A 10,642-nucleotide genomic window follows, 5' to 3' on the forward strand; every position below is an offset into this window, starting at 1 on the left:
GTTACAGTATCGGTTTTTATTTACTAATTTGCCTCACTTTATTTGCATCCCTGCAGTAAATAATTCTTATCGATAATAGTTAAAATGTATATTACATTTTAGTGCTTCACGACTGAATGATCATCTGCCTTACGTTATCTCGCAGCTGAAGAGGATGCTACACTGAAAACTACCTTGCGTTATAAAGGGTAAGTGAAACATATCTTAAAAATATCTTTCATACATTTCATTGTGTACATTAAAGAATGTAAGTTTGCCTTTTTCCTGTAATCAATACTTAATAAAGGATTTATTTTTATTTATTTATATACAATTTCATACGTGGTTCGTGATAGTAAACTCGATAGGACATAGTGGCACTATGAACATCCGAATCACTCATCATTCGAACATTCAAATATTTATTCGAATATTAGTATATTCCAAGTAATGTTAACGACGTTAATATGCTTGCCTTTATAGTTAATAATGTCAATTCTTACTTAAAACATACTTCCTTAACAGGACATTGAAGAAAAGGTAGTTGCCAACGGCCATACCATGCTGAATATACCGGTTCTCGTCCGATCACCGAAGTCAAGCAGCATCGGGCCTGGTCAGTACTTGGATGGGTGACCGCCTGGGAACACCAGGTGCTGTTGGCATCTCTTTTTCAAATTTCATTATCCTTCAAGTACGAAAATACTAGAAACATTAATTTTATAGTACTTTCAAGAGATAATTTATCAACATTATTTCATAGCGATTAATCGATATTCTAAGCGTTATACCCACTATTTCTTACACTAACAGCCTGTTTATTTGCACGGCACATTAAAATAACCTGATTTCCGATCCGTGTGCACCTACTACTATACTTAACACGGAATGTATTACCACTTTTTAAAAGTAAATTATTATGACTAAGTGTAGATCTCCGGCGAGTAAATGCCTTTCGTATACAAGCACGACACATCTCCGCTATGTGCTTTACTTTTTTACTAACAGCATATAGAAATTGGATTTCAAGGTGTTTCTACATAACAGAATGAAGCAAATTTCGTGATTTAACTCTTTCGAATAATGTGTTGGTCCTGACAAGGACCGTTTGAAATGAAAAATCTTGAAGAAGATTTTTACTTAGAGCTTGTGTACTTGGTAACAGCCTTCGTACCCTCACTTACAGCGTGCTTGGCAAGTTCACCAGGCAAAAGAAGGCGCACAGCTGTTTGGATTTCCCGGCTGGTGATAGTTGACCGCTTATTGTAATGGGCCAAACGAGAAGCTTCAGCAGCAATACGCTCGAAGATGTCATTAACAAAGCTGTTCATGATACTCATAGCTTTGCTAGATATGCCAGTGTCAGGATGCACTTGCTTCAAAACTTTGTAGATGTAAATGGCATAGCTCTCCTTCCTCCTCCTCTTCTTCTTCTTATCTCCCTTGGAGATATTCTTTTGGGCTTTACCAGCCTTCTTTGCAGCCTTTCCGCTAGTTTTTGGTGGCATGATGACTCACTCGTTCAGCAAAATTAGATGTGTCCGCCGATTTATCGACTTCATTTAAATTACAGTACGTGTTTCAATTCGCGCCAACTGCCTTGCTTTTCATTTGATGCACTCGGGTGCACGCTTGAAGTAGTAACAAAACTGAAGACTTCCAAGCTATCCAAGATTTCTGCTCTGCTGAAAACCTTGAGTACGCCACAGAAATACAAAAGAAGAAAGATGTCATTAAAGCAGTGATTCGCCACTTACCTCTAGACACGGCTGTGGATGCCATAATTTCCGAGCTGAAGGAAAAAGGCTATCCAGTCCTTTCCATCATTCAACTGTCCAAGCGGAACGCTCACGAACCGTCGGGGAAAACTTTGTTCCCCCTTTTTCTAGTGATAATGAGGAAAACACTCAGGGCCAACTCCTTTTTTAAAGAAGATCTCCTCCTCCATATGAAGATTAAAGTAGAGCCATATCACTCCAAAGCCTATCTACAGTGCTACAAATGCCAGCGTTTTGGCCATGGCCAAAGCACATGCCAAGCGCAACCAAGATGTGTCAAGTGCGCCGGTAACCACTGGACTTTTGCTTGTGAAAAAAGGGACACATTAACGTCTGCTAAATGCGTCAATTGCACGGGAGATCACCCCGCCAACTACTCAGGATGCCCTAAAATTCAACGCCTTCTCCAGGGGAAAAACAGTAAGACCCCTGCATCTGAAACGACGGACACTTCCACGACCCCATCAACCATGAAGCCAACCAAGACTTTTTCCAGTACAGACGACCGGACCTCCTGGCCTCCTCTTCCGAAGAAAGATACACCTCCTTCAGCACCAGAAGACACTGCCGCAACCTCCTTCAAAGATTTTCTTCAAATATTGAAGGACTTTGAACTATTCAGACTACTCCCTCTCCTCAAGAAGTATACGCCGAAATTGAAAGAAGAAAAAGACATGTTCAACAAGCTGTCAATCTTCATTGACATGCTTAGTGAATTCTTTAATTAACCACGACCTTTCCATACATACAGGACCACACCCTTATGAGGGCCACTCCAGGCTGCCTCATTGGTCATCGCCGCTGCCAATCAGGACTCTTCCAAGCTTCCAGTGCTAATACTCTCTCATCAGCAACGACCAGACTCACAGCTCCCCAGGCACTATACAGGACTTCTACCAGACTCCACATTCCCTGGCGATCAGCGACAGTGGCTGATTTGGTCATCACTTCACATGCCGTTACTTCAAATGGATTATCATCTCATATAAGAGGCAGGGGCTTCTAGCCCGGTACTCACACTCGACCAACTTGTCATGTTAACCTGTGGACCTGTGGAGGCCGCAATTTTTCCTCTCATCTTATTACGAAAGAATATTGAACAATGTCTGGTCGCGGCAAAGGTGGAAAAGTCAAGGGAAAGAGCAAGTCCCGCTCCAGCAGGGCTGGCCTTCAATTCCCAGTAGGCAGAATCCATCGTCTTTTGCGAAAGGGTAACTATGCCGAACGAGTTGGTGCTGGCGCTCCCGTGTATTTGGCTGCAGTCATGGAATACCTGGCAGCTGAAGTTCTTGAGTTGGCAGGCAACGCTGCTCGTGACAACAAGAAGACTAGGATTATTCCACGTCATCTGCAGTTAGCTATCCGTAACGACGAGGAATTAAACAAGTTGTTGTCTGGAGTTACAATCGCTCAGGGTGGTGTTTTGCCCAACATTCAAGCTGTACTTCTGCCCAAGAAAACTGAGAAGAAGGCATAAATGTAAGACCTATATCTCATACAAATCGGCCCTTATGAGGGCCACAAACCCCTTTATAGAGGAGATTTACGATTGAAATGAATTGTTTTCGATATACAGACTCATCAAAAGTGTCTGAGATAGTTGCTTAGTGTCATTCGAAATTCTCGCTGCTATTCGATTAATTAGTATGTGTAGTCGTCGATCGTAATTGAAGCCCATAGGAAGTCACACTATCTTTAGAATACTCCAAACAGCGATGTGCTTAGTTCCCACTACATTATTAATTATAAGATCATTACCTTTTGTATTGTCGCTAGCTACATTTTTTTGATATTTGCGTACATCGGGCTCATATTACCCAGAGGACAGGACAGTCGAGCCCAGATTCTCAGCAATGGAAGAAAACCTCATACCACATATTCTCATGTACTTCATGCTAGACAAAGGAATTTCCAACATTCTTAAAGCACTCATGTTTCTCTCTTGCGTTGGCTTGGCTGAAATTACTCTGTTCAATATGTTCTCGACATTTATTATTGTTCATTACTATGCCCCAATGACATCATGAACAGAGCGGATCAAAAAACTTTCCTAAATTTCTTTTGCAACATAGTAATGACATTAAATGCACACTTAAGTACGATTTATTCTTTGCAAGGTCGATATTCATATTTGTGTGATATGTGTTATATGTATATGGTTTGTAATACGCAACTACTCTTATTCTCTGATCTCAGAACTCATTTGCTACTGTGCCCAACGAGCGAGCCTAGGTTTCTTGTAACTACTGCCTTTCTTTAGTAAATAATGTGAAGTATACAATGCATTAACCTACATCTCATATTTGTATTACTCTTTATTTTACTAACCCGCTACGAAGTGTCATTAATTTACATGTAAATCACAATAGACACTACCGCAAAAGAAAAAAATCGAACCCAAGACCACGTAAACAAGATAAAGGACAAGATTCAGGTTTCTAACGCATTATTCGCCCCTCACAGCACAGTATAGAAGTTGTATAAGCCTCTATACGTACATCCTACTGTCAGAACAGAAATTCCGACTTGCGTTTCGCATCTCTCATGCTCGCTACTTCCAACAAATCGCCAATTTCCAACCAGAACCCCTTCTCCAGCATTAATACTGCTACATATGAATACGTATACATGAACGTACATAATGTAAAAAAAAACGTATGATTTTCTCAAATTAATCTCTCTACGTCTGTAATTTTGTGTGCATCAAAAGGCTTTAATGTAGTTACACGAATTCTTATAATCTAACAGAAAATCGCACAAAGTAAATCTTTCCCTTTATATAAATTTGTTGGCTCTGAAAAGAGCCGTTTATGCCAATTTTATATCCAAAATAGGAGGAACCCCAACTTAACCTCCGAAACCGTACAGGGTTCTTCCTTGCCTCTTCAAGGCATACACAACATCCATAGCTGTCACTGTCTTCCTCTTGGCGTGTTCTGTGTATGTAACAGCATCTCTGATTACGTTCTCCAGGAATACTTTCAATACTCCTCGGGTCTCTTCATAAATGAGACCAGAGATACGCTTCACACCACCACGGCGAGCAAGACGCCTAATAGCGGGTTTGGTGATACCCTGGATGTTGTCACGAAGAACTTTACGGTGGCGCTTGGCACCTCCTTTGCCAAGACCCTTGCCTCCTTTTCCACGTCCTGTCATTTCGATATGTTACTGCTTCGCTCACCACACACGAGAAATACAAGCCCAAGCAGCCCAAGACTCGTGGTTTTGTTCCTTCGATCATGCAGGGAAAGCACGGAGGAAAAACACAAAACGTGTCTAAGCCAATGAGAACTGTCCTTTTCGACTGACTTTATCCAATGAGAAATAGCTTGATTTAACGGTTTTGCTCTTTATATAACTTGACTTCATTCAGCGCGCAATTATTTGAAACAAGTCGTGACAGTTGCAATGGCACGTACCAAGCAGACAGCTAGGAAATCTACTGGAGGCAAAGCTCCTCGAAAGCAGCTTGCCACCAAAGCTGCAAGAAAGAGTGCTCCAGCTACCGGTGGAGTGAAAAAGCCCCATCGTTACAGGCCTGGTACTGTGGCTCTCCGAGAAATTCGTCGTTACCAGAAGAGCACTGAATTGCTCATCCGCAAGCTGCCCTTCCAACGACTCGTCCGAGAAATTGCACAAGATTTCAAGACAGATCTTCGCTTCCAAAGCTCAGCTGTCATGGCTTTACAGGAGGCAAGTGAAGCTTACCTTGTAGGGCTTTTCGAAGACACCAACTTGTGTGCTATTCACGCAAAGAGAGTCACAATCATGCCTAAGGACATTCAGCTTGCTCGCCGCATCCGTGGGGAACGTGCTTAAGTTTGAAGTTCTGGCACTGAGTTCAAAAACGGTCCTTTTTAGGACCAATACACTACTTAGAGATGCTGTTATCCTAACAAGGATCTTGTCCATACTTGTTATCTTTTTTTTTTAAATTCTCACGCCGTATGTTGCATAGTTAATACATCTACCTTCGTTTTCCTCTCGTTTCGTATATCATCCTATCTTTCAAGTATATTCTTTAGTTTTCCCCTATGTTTACCGATTGATTATCTTCGTTTTATGTGGTCAAGGATTCGATTTTGCCATATGTTGCATAAGTTAACTTCGATTCAACCACTGTTTGCCCTTCTCAACGTTATTAATCTCATAGAACTCGCAGGCGAAATATGTACTTCTTCCAAGGTAGCAAAAGTAATATTTTCTCAGAGGTCGCTGCTGTTGAATGCAAACGTTAAACTAAACTTTCTTTAAGTGTCTGTTTGTACTTAACATCAGTTCAATTGTACACCTACATTTCTGCTGGTGTTACTATTTTTCTTTATAGCAATATTACGAATTATAAGACGGTATCCGTGGTTATTAGCGTGTTCCCTTTTCCTAACACTTTCTCATTACACCAGTATTTCCATCATTCATTAGGCGTAATCACCCGTCTCCTTTATCATAAAAATCATAATAGTACGACGTTAAATTGAAACAGTCTACTTCACTTTCACGAGTTGTAATAAGTTCGAACATTTCTTTCACCCCAGCCTTGAAAAGAGTTGATTTTAGTTTAGTGTCCCTTTCAGCAGCAAGGCTGTTTCAAACGTGGACCTACTTATTAACGTGCAATGCGAAACATTTGAGCTCCCACCGAGAATCGAACCCAGTCAGCCTGCAAAAGTTTTTCTAACAAATGCATTAAGTGCGTTTTCTGTACTGTTTCGCTACTTGAAGATAGGAACAAGGAAAAAGTAAGTGATCACAAATTGACATTACGTAATGTGTTCCCCATTTTTTTTCGAGTACACCATTCTTGACACCCGTGAAAGCTTTCTTTCCCCACCCTCAATTCCCCTCTGTTATAAAGCACTTACATCAAGAAGTGCTTCGGTTAAAAAGAAAACTCAAAGTCCCTTGCGTGTATACTATACATTGCTATGAATGAACATGTGATAATGATAGGAAAAGCACAATTTTACTCTTCTCAAAGTATTTGATGGCTCTAAAAAGAGCCGTTTTAAAATGTCAGATGATTTACTGACACATTTACTTCTTCTTTGGTGCAGCCTTCTTAGCACTTTTCGGTTTTGCTGTAGCCTTCTTTGGCTTCGGGGCCTTTGGCTTCTTGGGAGTTTTTGCCTTCTTCACTTTAGATGGTGATTTCTTAGGTTTGGGAGCAGCAGCCTTTTTCTTTTCACCAGTCTTCTTGGGACGTTTAGCTGCTGGCTTTTTCGCAGGCTTCTTCTCCTTTGATGCTGATCGTTTCGCCTTGGTTGAAGATCCACCTTCAGGCTTCTCCTTCAGCGATGAAGCACTAAGCTTAAACGATCCAGATGCACCTTTTCCCTTGGTCTGAACCAAAGACCCAGAAGCAACTGCACTTCTCAAGTATTTCTTGATAAATGGAGCAAGCTTCTCGGCATCCACTTTGTAGTTCTGAGAGATGTATTTCTTAATAGCTTGCAGTGAACTTCCTCCCCTTTCCTTCAAATTCTTGATGGCGTTGTTCACCATTTCTGATGTTCTTGGATGAGAAGGTGTTGTTTTTGGTTTCTTAGGCTTTGCAGACTTCTTAGGAGAAGCCTGTGCCGGGGCTGCAGGTGCTGATGCCGTATCTGCCATTGCTTTCTGCAATAAACTCAACGATACTGAAGAATGAAATTTTCGCTGGCAGGCAGCGTTGAGTTTGGTTACGGAGCGCGGACCGGATAGAAAGCACTTGCTGAGGCGGGCTGAGGTAAACAGAAGTTCGTAGTTGCCACAACGATAAGTGTGTTTCCTTCTATTTTGATAAACGATTTTTTTCAGGTATTCAATGAATGCACCAGATCCTATTCTTCCTTACTGGCTAGAAGAAACTTTATTCCACATAACTCAAAAGGCATTTGTTTTTATTCGCTTTTCTATTTTATGTTTCAGTCATTGCTAAGTCGGTCACACTACTTTTTCACCCTCCTTGTGCTTATAATTTTCATAATTTAACATGGAAATACTTATCAATAAATAATTATATTACCATGGTAATTAACTTCAATCCTTCCTGTGATTATACGCAAAGTACCATCTTCGTACTGCTTACTATAGTTCAATGAAGGGAATCTATAAAGTAACGCGTGTCGCACACATCTGCCTTGCAAACTCCCTGGCCTACTTCCAATGTATAGACTTTTATTTCAAATCCTGATTTAATTTCATAATTTTCTGTAGATTTTAACATTTTATTACCCAGCTTCTTAATACGAATGACAATCAAGCCTAAATATTTATTCCCTTTAACTTTATTTTTCTTTTTTATTTTGTGCCTTGTTTCATATTTGTTCTTACGTTAGCAATTAACGCACTTACCGTAGTTATGTATGAACAGGTTGTTTCTATATTTATTTTATTCCAAATAAATTAAATATATATACGGATTATTTTATGGTAGTTGATATTTTCTGTTGTTTCCTACGTGAATTGAGGAAACGCACGGACTTTCGCCTAATTCTTGTGCTACTTTCATATGTCTGTATCTGTCGAATGCTGTCGATCTGTCGAAATGTGTATTACTATCTGTCGATTCATCGAGTGAACTGAATTCGTTAACCATTTCACCAGGCGCGCATGCATTTTTTTTTTCTTCTAAGGGATCCAAGCTTCGGGGGGCAAGGTTCCAATACTACAAGCCACTATGTCTATATACTATTATTCTGCATTCGAAAACACGATAAATATTCCACTTACTTTTTCACAAAAACATGATACAGACAGAGTACAGATGAAGTGTAAGATCAGATTTATATTGATGATACATCAATATTTTCCCTGTTAATAACTACATTTAATGAGAAAGTCTGCAAATGTATGTTCACTTAGGAACTTTTGCGAGGAGTCCGCACCCGGTGGACACCCCGTGAGTACGCCTCTGCACTTGACTATACTTCGAATTATACTGCAAACAGTTGTATTTTAGTTTCCCCGTTTAGTTCATCGATATCATTAACACAAAGAAAATAGATGTTATAGATGCGTATTCTCAGTTCTCGCTTTATATCCGGACGTCTGCAAAAATCTACTCCTTTTCTTTCTTTCACGCATCCACCAAACTAACAATGATTTGTATTATAATATTTGCGCATAAAATGTATATCTCATACCTTCCATGTTCTCAAGTATTCATAGACAAAAACGGTTACTTTCTGCGAACAAATTGTCCAAACACAGTGCAAATGTCATCTATAGATTGTCCTGGTTCCGTCTGCGTGTACATAACAATGCGTCATAATCATACATTGCACATTAAGGATATCAATTAATCTTCCCAAATTCCTAGATATGCCTGGCAAAAGTTCCGCGTGTTGTAAGGATATTACATTTGTACTACCGACAAGGTGGTATCTTCCAACATTGAAGTTCAATAAACCCCAAATGTGTCGGATATAGTATTTGATTTCTTGTCTCATTGTTTGCGTCAGAGATGTCTTCTCAAGTTAGGATTTACGATACATACAGGATGAGTTGTATATATTGTTGCTGCCAGCTCTATATTAATCCCATATTTGTAAACGAATAAAAACAGTATTCTAATTATAACAATGTGCTCACAATTAATTTTATTCTTAATTGTTATACGTATTGTTGATTAAAAATGAAAATGTTGCTAAGTGAATTTTATTAATATTTTCTGTTGCGTGATATAGGAAGTGAGTGAAATATTGGAGGAATATAGTGTGCGTAGCAGATGATGTGCAGTGGCTTTGGATCGCCTGTGATAAGGTAAGGCATTTGCTATTTTAATTAACACATTTTATATACTGTAATCCTAATTATTTTTATGTGAATGTGCTTACTACTTGTGTATTCAGTGGGACCGATGTTTTAATATGTATGGTCAAGCAGTGTCGAGCCTGGTCAGTGTGTGGATAGGTGACCATTTTTTGTAAATCGATAACATTTAACTTTGTAAACACGGATGAAGTAGAAGTATATTTATTTTATTTTTTACCTCAAATATGTAGGACACTTCTCCTTTGTACATCAATTATTATTATTAGTTCAACTTGTTTACAAGTTAAATGAAAAGAATAGTCGTTATCGTGTGATGATTGTGCTCATTAGGCTAAAGAAGACTCGTGATAAGAAAGAAAAGAAGAACGGTGCTCAAGTTTCGTCACAGCATATTCTCAAAAATTTACAGGCAAAATTCAGTGTTCTGCATGAAAAGGCATATTTGTACGAAAAAAAAAAAAAATTCTGCAGACGACAGAATTAAATAAAGTAATACACATGTATTTTAGAGTTACTGGTGTAAAATCATTACAAGTGCTTTGCCAGGTGGCCAATAAAAAGCACGAATACTATTTAAGGGAGCCAAAACAGGAGAAAGCTGGGGGCCTGAGCGATAGCAAGAATGTGCGTCCAAAGTGAACAGGAGCGAAGGCGACGCGGGTATACGTATAAGCAAGGGTAGTGGAAACCAGTTAGTTTTCGAGTTTCAATAGCACTTGTCATGCATCCATACTAGTAGCGCCCCGCTTGTAAACATTAAGTACACTATGCAAGAATACACCGCCGGTGGAAAATAGTACCTAATACAGTTATCTTTCATATATACTGACTTATTTTACAGTAGTAACCCAACACTAGTAAACGTAAAATAAAAGTGTATAACTTTATATTTAATTCTATCGCCTGGCTTAGTTTTTCACCTGTAAGATGTACTTATTTAGAGCAAGTTTCTTAACTAGCAAATTAAACCGAGAACCACAGCAACCATATATATATTCTTATGATGTACTTTTCTTTGAGTGGTGTTCTCTGTCTATTCAATAACATTTTCTCAGTTTAATGCTAGCAAAAAACAAAACAAAATCAAAGTGTTTCTATATAAATTTAGTTCACCGTGTTGTAATATC

General features: G+C 39.2%; 1 non-coding gene across 1 annotated transcript; it reads left to right on the forward strand.

The window, feature by feature from the left end:
- The first annotated feature begins 525 nt into the window (after positions 1–525).
- On the forward strand, positions 526–644 carry LOC145678245 (5S ribosomal RNA). The gene has a single exon (XR_014130322.1). It is a non-coding gene; the product is annotated as a 5S ribosomal RNA (ribosomal RNA).
- Positions 645–10,642: the final 9,998 nt, after the last annotated feature.

This window comes from Thermobia domestica, unplaced genomic scaffold, assembly GCF_964235325.1.
Source record: "Thermobia domestica unplaced genomic scaffold, izTheDome1.hap1.1 HAP1_SCAFFOLD_2183, whole genome shotgun sequence".
NCBI lineage: Eukaryota > Metazoa > Arthropoda > Insecta > Zygentoma > Lepismatidae > Thermobia > Thermobia domestica.